Raw genomic sequence first — 16,510 nt, 5'->3', positions numbered from 1 at the left:
TATTTACCTCATCTCTTGTTAAGTTTTCCCACTGTTGACAGCAAGCTGAGATGTCCGTGGCTTCCTGGGTTATTTTAGAATCTCTGCAGTGCAGATAAAAGACCATTCAGCCCATTGTGTCTGCACTGACCCTCCAAAGAGCATCCACTTTGCCATTCTCATGACACTAAAGACAATTTAGCATGGCCAATCCACCTAACCTGCATATTTATGAACTGTGGGAGGAAACTGGAACACCTGGTGGAAACCCACACAGACACGGGGAGAACGTACAAACTCCACACAGACCGTTGCCTGACAATGGAATCAAACCCAGGTCCTAGCATGTTGAGGCAGCAGTGCTAACCACTGTGCCACAGTGCTGCTCGATACTTTGCTCCTTTATCCTTTGCCCGTTTCTGAAACAACAGTGTCACATTTACAATCCTCCAGTCTCCTCTACATTGGGGAAACTGGGCGCCTCCTAGCAGAGCGCTTTAGGGAACATCTCCGGGACACCCGCACCAATCAACCACGTCGCCCCGTGGCTCAACATTTCAACTCCCCCTCCCACTCTGCCGAGGACATGGAGGTCCTGGGCCTCCTTCACCGCCGCTCCCTCACCACCAGACGCCTGGAGGAAGAACGCCTCCTCTTCCGCCTCGGAACACTTCAACCCCAGGGCATCAATGTGGACTCCAGCAGTTTCCTCATTTCCCCTTCCCCCACCTCACCCTAGTTCCAAACTTCCAGCTCAGCACTGTCCCCATGACTTGTCCGGACTTGTCCTACCTGCCTATCTCCTTTTCCACCTATCCACTCCACCCTCTCCACCCTGACCTATCACCTTTTTCTCCTCCCCCACTCACCTATTGTACTCTATGCTACTTTCTCCCCACCCCTAACCTCCTCTAGCTTATCTCTCCACGCTTCAGGCTCTCTGCCTTTATTCCTGATGAAAGGCTTTTGCCCAAAACGTCGATTTCGCTGCTCCTCGGATGCTGCCTGAAATGCTGTGCTCTTCCAGCACCACTAATCCAGAACCTGGTTTCCAGCATCTGCAGTCATTGTTTTTACCTACCTGGAAAACTGTCAACTGCTCTGTGATTTGCTCCTTTACCTCTCCTCAGCAGACTGGGATGCACCCTAACCAGGCCTGGCGAATTTCCTCCCTGTAGTGCTGCCATTGTTTTTAGCACCTCCTCTTTATGAATCACTATACTGCCCAGTTGCTGAGCTCCCACATTGTCAACTGGGCCATTGTCACCATCTTCTAAATTGGTAAAGGCAGAAGCAGAATATTCATTTAGTACCTCTGCCATATCATTTTCTCTAGTGATTAGATTACTCCACTTGTTCCTTATGGACCCCAATTTATCCTTCACTAATCTTTTACTAATAATATATTTGAAGAATATTTTACTATTTGCCATTTGTCCCTCATGTTTCCTCTTAGCCTTCATTACTCCAGCCTTAGCCTCTGAGATTTGAGATATTCTTCCTGATTTCTATTGTTGTTAGTATTGCAGTATCCATAAAAGCCGCCTTTATCCTCTATTTTTTTCATCAATATCCTTCAGTATCCAGGTATATTCAACTTTGGATATCCCATTTATATTTCTCATGGGTATGTACATAGCTTATACCCTTTTCACCTCTGTTTTGAAATTCTCCCATATTTCAGCCACTCCTTTATTTACCAAAATGTGTTTCTAATCATCTTGATCCAGTTCATAATTTAGACCCCTAAAATCTGCTTTTTTCCAGTCTGGATTCTTAATCAGTGGCAGATTTTCATCCTTTTCCAACTTACGTTTTAATGGTCGCTATTTCACAGAAACTTCCCTACTCTGACATTTTCCACTTGTCCTGCCTCATTTCCTGGACAGCTCCCTCCCTGATAGGACTGGAAATGTACTGTTCCAGAAAGTTCTCCAGTACACGTTGCAGGAATTTCTCTCCTTCCACACCCCACACTCTACCTTTTTCCCAACCTACCCTCGGGTGATTGAAATCACCAACTATCACAACCCGACTTGTCCTGCAGTTTTCCATAATTTTCCCTCAAAAGTTCTCTTCTATAATCCTCTCCACTATTTAGAGGTTTATAACAAATATCCAACAATGTCACTGTTCCATTCCTGTTTCTCAGCTCTAACCGTACAGATTCTCATTTAGGAACTTCATCTTTTTCAGGGACGATGTACTTGACCAGTTTTTGACCAAGACTACAGCAGCTCCTCCCCTATTATCCATCCTGTTACTACATTATAACCCAGGATATTAGCTATTCAGTCCTCTGGCTTAAGCCATGTTTCTGACAATGCTAATATGTCATAGCCCCCAAAGCAGTTTCTGTTTCCAGTTCCTCACTTTTGTTCACTATGCTGTGTGCATTTACATACAATTCAGTTTTGGCCTTAATCTCTCTCTTATTCATTGGAAGGCGATCATTTCTTTGTTCTCTGTCAACGCTCAAGCTTTCCCTCACTTCTTTTTCACCATTCTCTACCTTCTTATTCACTTTCTGGTCTTTCCAAAACAAGGCCCATCAATCAACCTAACCCTTGCCTTTTTAGTTTGAATCCACCCCCCACTACACTCGTTAGTCTCTCAGCCAGGAGGTCAGTTCTATTTCTGCTTGAGTGAAGCCCATCCCTTCTGATCACTTTTGGGAAAGGAGAAAGATGTTCTCAATTATCCAAAAATCTAAATCCCTCCCTTCTATGTCATCCCTCAAGCCACACATATATCTCATGATCTAAATGGTGAAACTCATGGCACAAATAGTATTTCTGAGATTTGGAAAATCATGAAAGCTTGTTTTGCATTTCAGTATGAAAGTTATGTATAAGCAACAAATTAAGAGTCAAGGCATGCCGTGCTGAGCTTTGGAGAACACCACAGAACTGGGCAGAAAGGTGGCAAATGGAGTTCAATGTAGCTAAGTGTGAGGTGATTCACTTTGGTACGAGTAACAAAAAGATGGGGTACTGGGCTAATGGTCGGATACTTGGTAGTGTGGATGAGCAGAGGGATCTTGGTGTCCATATACACAGATCTTTGAAAGTTGCCACCCAGGTAAATAGTGCGGTGAAGAAGGCATATGGCGTACTGGCTTTTATTGGTAGAGGAATTGAGTTCCGGAGTCCTGAGATCATGTTGCAGTTGTATAAGACTCTGGTGCGGCCGCATCTGGAGTATTGTGTGCAGTTTTGGTCGCCATACTATAGGAAGGATGTGGAGGCACTGGAACGGGTGCAGAGGAGGTTTACCAGGATGTTGCCTGGTATGGTAGGAAGATCGTATGAGGAAAGGCTGAGGCACTTGGGGTTGTTTTCATTGGAGAAAAGAAGGTTTAGGGGTGACTTGATAGAGGTGTACAAGATGATTAGGGGTTTAGATGGGGTTGACCGTGAGAACCTTTTTCCACATATGGAGTCAGCTATTACGAGGGGGCATAGCTTTAAATTAAGGGGTGGTAGGTATAGGATAGATGTTGGGGGTAGGTTCTTTACTCAGCGAGTCGTGAGTTCATGGAATGCCCTGCCAGTAGCAGTGGTGGACTCTCCCTCTTTATGGGCATTTAAGCGGGCATTGGATAGGCATATGGAGGATAGTGGGCTAGTGTAGGTTAGGTGGGCTTGGATCAGCGCAACATCGAGGGCCAAAGGGCCTGTACTGCACTGTATTCTTCTATGTTCTATGTTCTATGTTCTACCACAGTCTACCCCCTCCAGTCTGAAATGTGATTTGCCGTGGCTTAAAATTGCCATTTTCTAAAATTCAAGTTGAGACTGATCTTTCTCATGCACAGGCTGCAATTTTGTTATCTAGCCTTTTATGAAGCACTTTGTCAAATGCTTTCTTCACATTCACACAGATGATGTTACATTCTCTTATCATTGTTCTCCATTACTTCATCAAAAAGCAATGAGTTTAATCCCCCTTTTACAAGGGGCTCACAGTCTCAGAGTACCATCCCAAATTCTACTGACATTTTATTATTATCTTTTTTCTAAGCTAACTTCAAAACAAAGTACTCATTAAGTATTTCAACCTTGTCTTATGCCACATATTACCTTCCATCTTCCTGATCAGGCTCAATCTGCCTCTAGCTACCTACATCTATTAGCAGGGTAACACAGTAAAGGAATTTTTCTTTCCTCTTTATTTATTCTCACATGAAATCTCCTGATGCCTTTGCCAAGATTAGATTTTTTAAAAATTAGATTAGATTCCCTACAGTGTGGAAACAGGCCCTTCGGCTCAACAAGTCCACACCGACCCTCTGAAGAGTACCCCACCCATACCCATTTCCCTCTGACTAATGCACCTAACGCTATGGGCAATTTAACATGGCCAATTCACCTAACCTGCACATCTTTGACTGTGGGATGAAACTGGAGCACCCGGAGGAAACCCACACAGACACGGGGAAAACTGGAGCACCCGGAGGAAAACCACGCAGACATGGGGAGAATGTGCAAACTCCACACAGTTGCCTGAGGTGGGAATTGCACACGGGTCTCTGGCGCTGTGAGGCAGCAGTACTAACTACTGTGCCACCGTGCCGCCCATTGCCATCGTGCCTTCCTTGTTAGGCCCCTTGCAAGACACGGGGAGAATGTGCAAACTCTACACAGACAGTCACCCGAGGCTGGAGTCGAACCTGGGACCCTGGTGCTGTGAGGCAGCAGTGCTAACCACTGAGCCACCTTGCTGCCCCTTCTGGACATCCTTCCTAAAGTGTGGCGTCCAGAATTGTGCATGACTTGCACTTCGTAACCAGTGACTTCCCTGCTTTTGTATTCAATATCCCCCTATGGAAAAAAAAAACATGGACAATCTTAACCCTTCAGAAGCTTTATGGCTCAGTTTGATGGTAAGTATGTAAGTTAGCTCACTGAGCTGGAAGGTTTGTATTCAGATGTTTCACCACCATGACTAGGTAACATCATCAGTGACAGTCTCTGGTGAAGTACTGGAGAACATACTGTTGGTGTGAGCTCATCATACTAATTAAACGTCTGAAAACAAACTTTCCAGCACAGCAAGCTAACTTATATAATAATCTTAACACTTTTACTAACTAGCCCTGCCACCTCTGAGGATTGGTGTTAGTTTAGTACTGTTGCCTGTTACACCAATGAGCTTTGAAGAGACATTGCTGAGGTCAGATGGGATAAAATGAGTGTAGCTGTCAGCCCCCATTGGCTGACTTAGTTCCATTATGTGATTATGTATTTTATCAATGCCCGTTTTAGTCAATATTTTAATGTCTTTTTTAACATGCAGGATGGGAACAAGGCACTGAAGTTAATGATAAAAATAAGAACAAATCTATCATCCTTCATCTCCTCTACCATACCCATGTCAGTCACACAGTTCCTTGTTTCCCTAGAGTCTAACGTAAATGAGATGTGGCATTTGAATGACAACCATCTCAGAAAATATCTTCATAATACAGTAACAAAACATCTTGCAGCACTAAGGGCTTCTTTCTCTTTAGATTAAGATGACTCTTCTCATAATGATGTGATTCATCCCTGTCTAATTATCATTCACTGTCAAGATGCATCAATGAATATTTATGAACAGTAAATTACAAAAAGGAAACCTGCAAGGTCACTGGGCTCATGCTTGTTTTGGAAGAACCTTCAAAGTTCTGCCTTCCATCAGCATGATTAGTTTTCAGTCAACACAGCTACGCCTTGGGATTGGTCGCGAACAGTCTCAGTTCTTGGCAATGCAAGGCCCAGCAATTCATTTAGATACACCACTCTATGGAACAACTGACTAACAAACCCTTTAGAGCAAAGAGCATTTTAGATTGAGATGATTTTGCTTTGATTTCCTGACCACAGATTTTGGTTTGAAAAATGGACATGACAGCTCTTGTGAAGGGGATGATTTCTCATTGCGTGCGCTGTCTTAGCAACAAAAAAAAGCCCTCTGATTCAGCACTTGAGATTTATCTCTCAGCGTTACATGTTGTGAGCACTGTATTTTGAGGAATTGTAACTCATTGTGGAAGTGTTGTGGCAGTGTGAGGGATGGGTGAGGCCAACAAGGTGATTTGGGCTAAGAGTCTTTCTATTTACAGGAAAGTGTGATCAATTTCTATTCACTTCTACCTCATTCCTTTGTTCTGCTTCTGAAAACTGCTCCTCATTCTCCTCAAAGTCTGGCTTCAAGTGGGGGTAATGTTAGAATCCAGAGGTGATAACAATGTTAGGATCATGTAGGCATATTTCATTTATACAGCATCTTTCACCTTAGGATGGTACCAATATGCTTCAAAGTAAATGAAATGCAACATAGTGTGTTGTAATATAGGAAGCATGGCAACCAAATTACCCATAGCAGAGCCCACAAAGAGCAATGTGATAGTAACTGAATTATTGTAATCAATGTTTGTCAAGGGCCAAAGGCTGTGAGTAACTGCCAGCAGTGTCAACCAGTTAACAGGTCATAGTGATTCATAGCTTAGGAATTAAGATGGGGTTTAGAGGCAGGACTTAGGAATTAAGATGGGGTTTAGAGGCAGTGTTGGACAGACTGAATCTCAGCCTTGATTGATCTCATTCTGGGCTGACTCCCACAGTGAAGCCGGGCTACAATGGTATGGGCCACACCAACCAATTCGGACACACTGAAGTTGACTATGACTAGATAGTTGCTGTGATTGGCTCCTACAACAAACTCAAGATGATGTGAATGGCACACTTGGAATTGAATGAAACCATCAACATTTAACTCGATTATTTCTTCCTGATGTACCTACAGATGAGGCTCTGCAAGAATTGATGAGCAAAAAGGCCAACAAAAAGACATGAACGATGGCCCAATGATAACATCAGGTGCTTTGAATACTCCATATTCCACTCACCAAAGACAAGGGCAAAGGGCACTGATTGGTTCTCAAGTGGACACTGAGTGACTGAGATATTGTCATGGAAAAAGCAATTGGGAAATAGGTTCCAAGTACTTTCTAATGCGTTGTTGGGTTTCTCACCTCAGCTTGTCTCCCAGACAGTGCATTTCAGAATATTACCATCCTCGGAGTGAAAGGACTTTTCCACAAACCTCCTGCCTTTTGCTTTAAAATAATGGTCTATTTTTTACTCTTCGGCTAAGGGGAACAGTAGATTCTATTGACTGTGGCCTAGTGATATTATCACCTGTCTGTCAATCCAGATACCCAGGGACCTGGGCTCAAATCTCATCATGGCAGATGGTGGTTTAAAAAAACCCTGGAATTATGAATCTCATAACCACCATAAATCCATTGTCGATTGTTAGGAAAAACCTTTGTTATTCACTATCCTCCTTTAGAAAAGAAAACTGACATCCTGTGGCCTACATATGACTCCAGTCACTACAGTGGTTGACCCTGAACTGCTTTCTGGGCAATTTGGGAAGGACAATAAATGCTGGCCTAGCCAGAGATGCCCTCTTCCTGTGAATAAATAAAACAATAATCTTATACACCTCAATCAAGTCCCCCCTCAACCTTCTTTGCTCTAAAGAAAACAACCAAGCTTATCTGGCATCTCTTCATAGCTAAGCTGCTTCATCCCAGCAACATCATGGTGAATCTCCTCTGGACCCCCTCCAATGCAATTACTTCCTTCCTATAATGCAGTGACCGGAACTGCAGACAATACTCCTGCTGTGGTCTGAACCAAGTTTTGTACAGTTCCAACATAACCTCCCTGCTCTTATAATCCATGATAAAGGAAACTATCCTATTTGCCTTTTTGGATTAGATTCCCTCCAGTGTGGAAACAGGCCCTTCGGCCCAACCAGTCCACACTGACTCTCTGAAGACCATTTTCCTCTGATTAATGCACCTAATACTATGGACAATTTACCATGGCCAATTCACCTGACCTGCACATCTTTGGACTGTGGGTGGAAACCGGAGCACCCGGAGGAAACCCACGCAGACACGGGAAGAATGTGCAAACTCCACACAGACAGTCGCTCAAGGCTGGAATCAAACCTGGGATCCTGGTGCTGTGAGGCAGCTGTGCTAACCGCTGAGCCACCGTGCTGCCCTCAAGATTAACTAACCAATTAACCAGTCCTGCCACGTTCGAAAACCTGTGATCAACTACCCTAAGGACCCTCCGCTCCTCTGAGCTCACCAATGTTCTGCATGTAATTCAGTACTCCCATCTTTTATTGCTTCTTCGATATGGAGGTGCCAGTGACGGACTGGGGTGGACAAGGTCAGAAGTCACAAGACACCAGGTTATTGTCTAACAATTTTATTAGGAATCACAAACGTTCAGAGCACTGCTCTTTCATCAAGTACAGTGAAGAGAAGCACACAGGATTTATAGACAGAGATCAGAAGTTTGTACTCCCACACCATTCGTATGATCTTTTGATCTCTCTGCCTATAAATCCTGTGCCTGGGTGCTTCTCTGCACTTCACCTAATGAAGGAGCCATGCTCTGAAAGTTTGTGATTTCTGGTAAACTTGCTGGACTATAAGCTGGTGTCATGGGACTTCTGACCTTATTACATCTTGTGAAGTGAATCACCCCACATTTATCAGGATTAATTTACATCTGGCTCTGATCTGTCTATCTGAACAATCCTCCTTTACTTCCTGTAACCTAACATCTCCCAGCTCACTATCAACCACTCGGTCAAACTCTGTGTCATCCGCAAACTTACTTATCCTCTCTTCCACATTCTCACCTACATCATTTATGAATATCACAAACAACAAGGGATCCAGTGCTGGTCTCTGATTAACACCACTGGCTATCAGTCACCAGTCATAAACACAGCCTTCTACCACCAACCCTACGTCTCCTGTTGCTAAGCCAAGTTTAGATCCAAAACACCATGTTATCCTGGATTCCAAGAGTTTATATCTTGTTCATCAATCTCTCATGTGGGGCCTTACTGATATCTATATAAACTACATCAACTGCTCTACCCTAATCCAGACACTTAGTCATCTCCTCAAAAAGTTACACCTGATTTGTTTGGCATGATCTTCCTTTGACAAAGCCATGTTGACTCTTCCTGATCAAACCTTGCCTCTCCAAGTGAAGATTAATCCCTTCTTTCAGACATTTCTTCGTAGTTTCCCTAATACTGATGTGAGAGTCACTGGTCTGTAATTCTCTGGTTTATCCTTACCATCCTTCTTGTAAAGTGGAACCATATTAGTCTGGTCCCTCGACTGTGGCCAGAGAGGAGTTTGGATAAACCCTCCTGTAATTTCCTTCCTTATCTTCCACAGCAGTCTGGGATACAACTCATCCAGGACTTGGGATTTGTCCATATTAAACCCTGCCCAAACTTACGATACTTCCTCACTCCCTGTGTCAAACTGCTCAAGAGCCTCACGATCCCTCTTCCCAAATTCTGTACCTACTTATATTTCTAATCATTCAGTTCAGAGATGTGATTTCGCAACTGTCCCAGACCCTGGTGATGACTCCCGGCCTCCAATAATGACTCCCGGCCTCCAGTGATGACTCCTAGCCCCCGCCGAAGACTTCCGACATCCGGCGATGACTCCCGACTTCCGGCGATGACTCCTGACTTCCGGCAATGACTCCTGACCTCCGGACATGACTACTAGCCCCCGGAGATGATTCCTGGATCCCAGCAATGCCTCCCGGCCTGGCTGTGCTGCTTCCCAGCCTGGCTGTGCTGCCTCCCGGCCTGGCTGTGCTGCTTCCCAGCCTGGCTGTGCTGCCTTCCGGCCTGGCTGTGCTGCCTTTCAACATGGGGTGGCAGTCTCCTGTGGTGACCTGCCAGACTGTGTGGCGGCCTCCTCGGGTGTCCTCATGTGGTGGGGCAGCCCTCCCCCCATCAGTATGGCACCCTTGGTCCGGCATGCCGGTCTTGCGCAATCTCGCAGCCTCATGATCCTCAAGGTGTAGCCCAGCACAATCCAGAGCCAGGGCCCGGTACAGACTGGAGTCTTGGTGCCACTTTGGTCTGGAGTTGGAAGGCCGCTGTCCTGGACTTTCATTTCTGCAATGCTGGACATTTTATTTCCTTATTTTCTAAGATCTTTTAACTAAAGAAGCTGTACTCAAGTACCTAAGATAACGTTGTAAATAGCGACATTTTAACTTTTCACTGTTCTCATTGAGTACATGTGGCAATAAAACTCATTCATTCACCTCTGGAGCAGGTGGGACTTGAACCCAGGTTTCCTGGTTCAGAGGTAGGGATACTACCAACACACACAAGAAGAGACCTTATTCTGAACCTGCATGTTTTGCTGGATCAGATGTGAACAACAACTCCCAGATATTGTTAATCAAACTGTACAGACATGTCATAATATATGTCTGGGACAATTAAGGCTTCTAATTAGGACAATTAGAAACCTGGCATCCTGGTCCATAGGTAGGAACACTATCACTGCACCACAGAAGAATAGAGTTAAAGTGTCATACAGCATGGAAACGGAACCTTCGGTCCAACTCCTCTATGTCGACCAAGTTTCCCAAACTAATCCCAAAAGCTTCCATTTGACCCACGTCCCTCTAAAGTTTTCATATTCATGCACCTGTCCAAATGTCTCTTAAATGGTGTCACTCCACTTGGATCTACCACTTCCTCTGGCAGTTTGTTCCAGATACAAATCACCATCTGCCTGAAAAAGTTGCCCCTCAAGTCCCTTTAAATCTTTCTGCTCTCACCTTAAAATTATGCCCTCCAGTTTGAGAACTCCCTTATCTTTGCTTTTTGCCTTATTTATACCCCTTATAATTTTATAAACCTCTATTAAAGTCAGCACTGAACCACCTATGCTCCAGGGAAAAGAATCACAGCCTATCCTTATACTCAAATCCTCCAGTCCCAGTAACATCCTTGTAAATCTTTTCTGCACCCTCTCCAATTTAACAATGATGTGGAGGAATCATCAAATTCCTACAGTGTGGAAACAGGCCCTTCGGCCCAACAAGTCCACATCAACCCTCCGAAGAGTAACCAACCTAGACACATTCCCCTACCTTATTATTCTACATTTTTGCCCTGACTAATGCACCTAAGCTGCACATTCATAAACACATTGGCAATTTAGCTTGACCAATTCACTTAACTTGCTCATCTTTGGACTGTTGGAGGAAACAGGAACACTTGGAGGAAACCCATGCAGACACGGGGAGAATGTGCAAACTCCACACAGACAGTCACCTGATGCTGGAATCAAACCTGGGTCCCTGGCACTGTGAGGTAACAGTGCTAACCACTGAGCCACCATGCCAATGTTGGACTGAGGTGGACAAATGAAAAAATCACAACACCAGGTTATAGTTCAACAGGTTTATTTGGAAGCGCTAGCTTTCGGAGCACTGCTTCTTCATCAGGTGGTTGTGAAGCAGAACCATAAGACACAGAATTTATAGCAAAAGATTACAGTATCATGCAAATAAAGTGATATATTTAACCAACCTGGATTGTTGTTAAGTCTTTCATCTTTTGGAATGCATTACAGATTTTAGTTCATTAATATGTAAATCCCAGAACTTCTTTTTAGTCAATAAGTTCTGGGATTTACATATTAATGAACCAAAACCTGTAACCCATTCTAAAAGATGAAAGACTTAATAGCAATCCAGGTTGGTTAAATATATCATTTTATTTGCATGATACTGTAATCTCTTGCTATAAATTCTGTGTCTTATGGTCCTGCTGCACAACCACCTGATGAAGGAGCAGCGCTCCGAAAGCTAGTGCTTCCAAATAAACCTGTTGAACTATAACCTGGTGTTGTGTGATTTTTAACAATTTAATAATATCCTTCCTGTAGCAGAGAGACGAGGACAGTTTCATCTTTTAGAATGGGTTACAGGTTTTGGTTCATTAATATGTAAATCCCAGAACTTCTTTTTAGTCAATAAGTTCTGGGATTTACATATTAATGAACCAAAACCTGTAACCCATTCTAAAAGATGAAAGACTTAATAGCAATCCAGGTTGGTTAAATATATCATTTTATTTGCATGATACTGTCATCTTTTGCTATAAATTCTGTCTTATGGTCCTGCTGCACAACCACCTGATGAAGGAGCAGCGCTCCGAAAGCTAGTGGTTCCAAATAAACCTGTTGAACTATAACCTGATGTTGTGTGATTTTTAACAATTTAATAATATCCTTCCTGTAGCAGAGAGACGAGGACAGTACACAGTACTCCAAAAATAAGCAAACATGCTCAATGCCTTCTGAACCACCCTGTCTACCTGTGATAGAACTTTCAAGGAATTATGTACCTGAACCCTTAGGCTTCTCTGTTTGACAACACACTCCATTAACTATGCAGGTCCTGCCCTTGATTCATTTTATTATTGTCACAGATACAAAGATACAGCTGAGGATCCTGGGCTGAGGATCCTGGGATTGTATTCATTGGAGTTCAGAAGATTAAGGGGACATCTAATAGAGACTAACAAGATAATATATGGCTTGGAGAGGGTGGACGCTAGGAAATTGTTTCTGTTAGGCGAGGAGACTAGGACCCGTGGACACAGCCTTAGAATTAGAGGGGGTAAATTCAGAACAGAAATGCGGAGACATTTCTTCAGCCAGAGAGTGGTGGGCCTGCGGAATTCATTGCCGCAGAGTGCAGTGGAGGCCGGGACGCTAAATGTCTTCAAGGCAGAGATTGATAAATTCTTGATGTCACAAGGAATTAAGGGCTACGGGGAGAATGCGGGTAAGTGGAGTTGAAATGCCCATCAGCCATGATTGAATGGCAGAGTGGACTCGATGGGCCGAATGGCCTTACTTCCGCTGGTATGTCTTATGGTCTTACAGTGAAACGTATTGCCCTTGTTTATTTTCTGTACCAGGATCCTCCTTCCAAAGTGAAGACAGATGTGGAGTACTCCTTCAGGTAACCCAGGTAAAAAGTCACTGCCTAGAAGAGTTAACAATCTTCCTCTTGCCATCAATGCTGCCAGACTTGTTGGATTTTTTCTGACATTGCCTGCTTCAAATTAAACACCACAATTAGCATCCTGGCCTTCTGCCACTGGGGATTCCTCAGGTTGTTGTTGTAATTGGTATGAAGCAATAAATTGCTGTCAACTGAAGTAGGTTCACTGAAGTAATGGAGTAAAATTGCAGGTGGGAATATTTAGAAGATCCAATTAATTGTTGACAGGGCAGATAACTTCATTTGACCGTGCCCCATGATAAACAACACGTCCCCTCCAATTAATCAAAAAGTACACAGTCTTATAGATTAATAAATGCAAATTGAGATTCACAGAGTTGTTGCAGCTCCTGATTCAGCGAGTGCAACAAACAGTTTGTTTCATTGTTTCTCTCCCCTTTCAAATACGCATTCTCGATCGGCAGAGGGAGCCTGTCGGGGAGTAACTTCAAGAATAAACAAACATCTTCAAGGATGGGCCAGCAGTGCTAGTTAATGAGATCATTGCTGCAGAAGGGAGCCCTCGTCTCAGCTTTCAATAAAATTATAGGACTGTGAGTTAGCACCCATGTTGGCCTTATGGGTAATAGCATGGTATCCATGCTCAGCACCCCATCCCCCTCAGGCAGCTGGAGAGTGAGACACTGAAGAGGAATTCATAAGCAGGACCAGCATTAAGTCTTTTAATTTTATTCTTTCATGGGATGTAGGTATCACTGTCAAGGCTACCATTTGTTGTCTATCCCTCATTATCCTTGAACTTGCTAGGCCATTTCAGTTGGCAATTCAAAGTCAACAACATTGCCGTGAGTCTGGTGTCACATGTTGATTAGACTGGGTAAGGACAGCAGATTTCCCTTCCTAACAGACATTATTGAATCAGATGGGCTTTTATGAGAATTGATGATAGTTGCCATGGTAAGCATCATTGAAAGTTGTTTTATATTTCAGATTCTATTAACTGAATTTAAATGCCACCAGTGACCTTAGTGAGAATTGAATCTGCATCCCCAGAGAGTTAGGCCAGGCCACCGGATTGCTAGTCTAGTGACATTATCGCAATGTATGTGAATGTTTGGATCCAAAATACCTCTGACAAGCCAGTATCTATGATGGGGATGTACACAGACAGGAGGGTAGGTGTCACTTGACATGTTTAAATCTGTGCATTGTCATGGAGGAGTAGTAAACCTACAACATGGGTGAGACAACAAAGGACCTGGGCTGGAAGACCTGACATAGGTCCTCAGAATTAACGTCTAGACATTGTCAATGACGTTGCTGGGGACTAATCTCAGTGGGGGTAATTGAAACGTTATTGGTGACACTCAGAGCCTTGTGGTGATGGTGTGGGTTCTGAATTCTTAGCCATGATATGTCATTGATATCTGTCCAGTTGTGAAGCAGGTTCAGAAGTTGTTCCAGTTGAACCCGGCAGGGTTGGCAGAAATCCTATACAATGGAGTTCTGGTGATGGGACAGTGATCTCTAGGTTCCTCACTTTTGGGGTGAATCAGGTGTATTGTCCACTCTCCCTGGCATTACTTTCATTTCTCTCTGAAGCTGACTTTCTGGAATGGCTCAAGCACAATCCTGGCCTCCCCTTCAGCCTAACACAATTATTTGTTGCTTTGAGAAACAGTGCCTCTCCCTCTTAGACCATAAAATATGATATTAGGAGCAGAATTAGGCCATTCAGCTCATCAGATCTACTCTGCCATTCGATCATGGCTGATGTGTTTCTCAACCACATTTTCTTGACTTCTCCCTTTAACTCTCCTGCCCCATTCCAATGGCTCTCAGCACTGAATAGCTATGTTGCGCAGTGCACTGCAGATTATGATTAGCAGTTGGTGCTCATACTGAAAAAGGCAGCAAAACACATTTTCATCCAGTTGATGGTCTGTTCGATGGTGGTCCTGGTGTCGGTATGAGCTGCATGGTAACACTCTTCCATTGTGGTCTGAGACTGACTCACTGGTAATGCCAACCAGGCCCAGAAGAAGTAGTTGAAACTTTATTGCTGGAACAGCACAGCAGGTCAGGCAGCATCCAGGAAACAGGAGATTCGACGTTTCGGGCACAGGCCCTTCTTCGGCCTGTGCCCGAAACGTCGAATCTCCTGTTCCCTGGATGCTGCCTGACCTGCTGTGCTGTTCCAGCAATAAAGTTTCAACTTTGATCTCCAGCATCTGCAGACCTCACTTTCTCCCAGAAGAAGTAGGTCTTGTTACGAAGGAATCAGCTATCAACCTAACTGCAGTTTCAAAATGCCCTTGGGCCTGTCCTGTGAGTTGCAGGAAATGTAGAAGTCATGAGGGGTTCCAGGAAAATGTGCAAAGTAGAGATTTGTATGATTTTCTTTGCCTGTATTCACACATCGCACATTCAAAGACTTTTCAAGGAGAGGAGATGTGGGTAGGGTAATGAATGTAAGTTATATAGATCTCAGCAAAGCATTTGACAATGTCCTACATGGGAAACTGATAAGGATGGTCAAAGCACATGGGATCCAGGGTAACTTGGCAAGGTGGATCCAAAATTGACTTAGTGGGAGGTGACAGAGAGTGGTGTTAGAAGGCTTTTTGTGTGACTGGAGGTCAATGTCCAGTGGTGCACCACAGGTCTCACTGTTAAGTCCCCGAGCTACAAATCTTCTCACAAACTTTGAATCCCTTATTGTTCGTAGATGAGAATTTGAGGGAATGGTAAGTAAGTTTGCAGATGACATGAAGAGTGGGGGGGTTGTTGGCAATGAGGAAGAAGGTCTTTGGTTACATAAGGAGATAGATGAATTGGTCAGATGGGCAGATTAATGGCAGATGGAATTTAACTCTGAAAAGTGTGAGGTGATGTTCTTCTGAGGAAGAAACAAGACAAGGGAATACTCAATGAATGGCAGAGCACTAGGAAGCTCAGAGGGCTGAAGGAATTGTTGGATCAAGCAAAAATCCCCATCATCTAATATACTGGATAAGACCCTAAACTACGTGGTCGACGATGCTCTCCACCACATCTCCTCCACTTCCCGCACCTCCGCCCTTGAGCCCCGCCCATCCAATCGTCACCAGGACAGAACCCCACTGGTCCTCACCTTCCACCCCACCAACCTCCCGGGTACATCGAATCATCCTCCGTCATTTCCGCCACCTCCACAGACCGCACCACCAGGGATATATTCCCTCCCCACACCGATCAGCGTTCCAGAGAGACCACTCCCTCCGTGACTCCCTTGTCAGGTCCACACCCCCCACCAACCCAACCTCCACTCCCGGCACCTTCCCCTGCAACCGCAAGAAGTGCAAAACTTGCGTCCACACCTCCCCACTCACCTCCCTCCAAGGCCCCAATGGATCCTTCCATATCCATCGCAAATTCACCTGCACCTCCACACACATCATTTACTGTATCCGCTGCACCCGATATTGTCTCCTCTACATTGGGGAGAGGGGCCGCCTACTTGCGGAACATTTCAGGGAACACCTCTGGGACACCCGGACCAACCAACCCAACCGCCCCATGGCTGAACACTTTAACTCCCCCTCCTACTCCGCCAAGGACATGCAGGTCCTTTGCCTCCTCCATCGCCAGACCCTGACCAC

The sequence above is a fragment of the Chiloscyllium plagiosum genome, chromosome 1 (genome assembly GCF_004010195.1).
Source record: "Chiloscyllium plagiosum isolate BGI_BamShark_2017 chromosome 1, ASM401019v2, whole genome shotgun sequence".
Classification (NCBI taxonomy): domain Eukaryota; kingdom Metazoa; phylum Chordata; class Chondrichthyes; order Orectolobiformes; family Hemiscylliidae; genus Chiloscyllium; species Chiloscyllium plagiosum.
The sequence above is the reverse complement of the archived record's forward strand: the minus strand, read 5'-3'. Positions refer to the sequence as shown.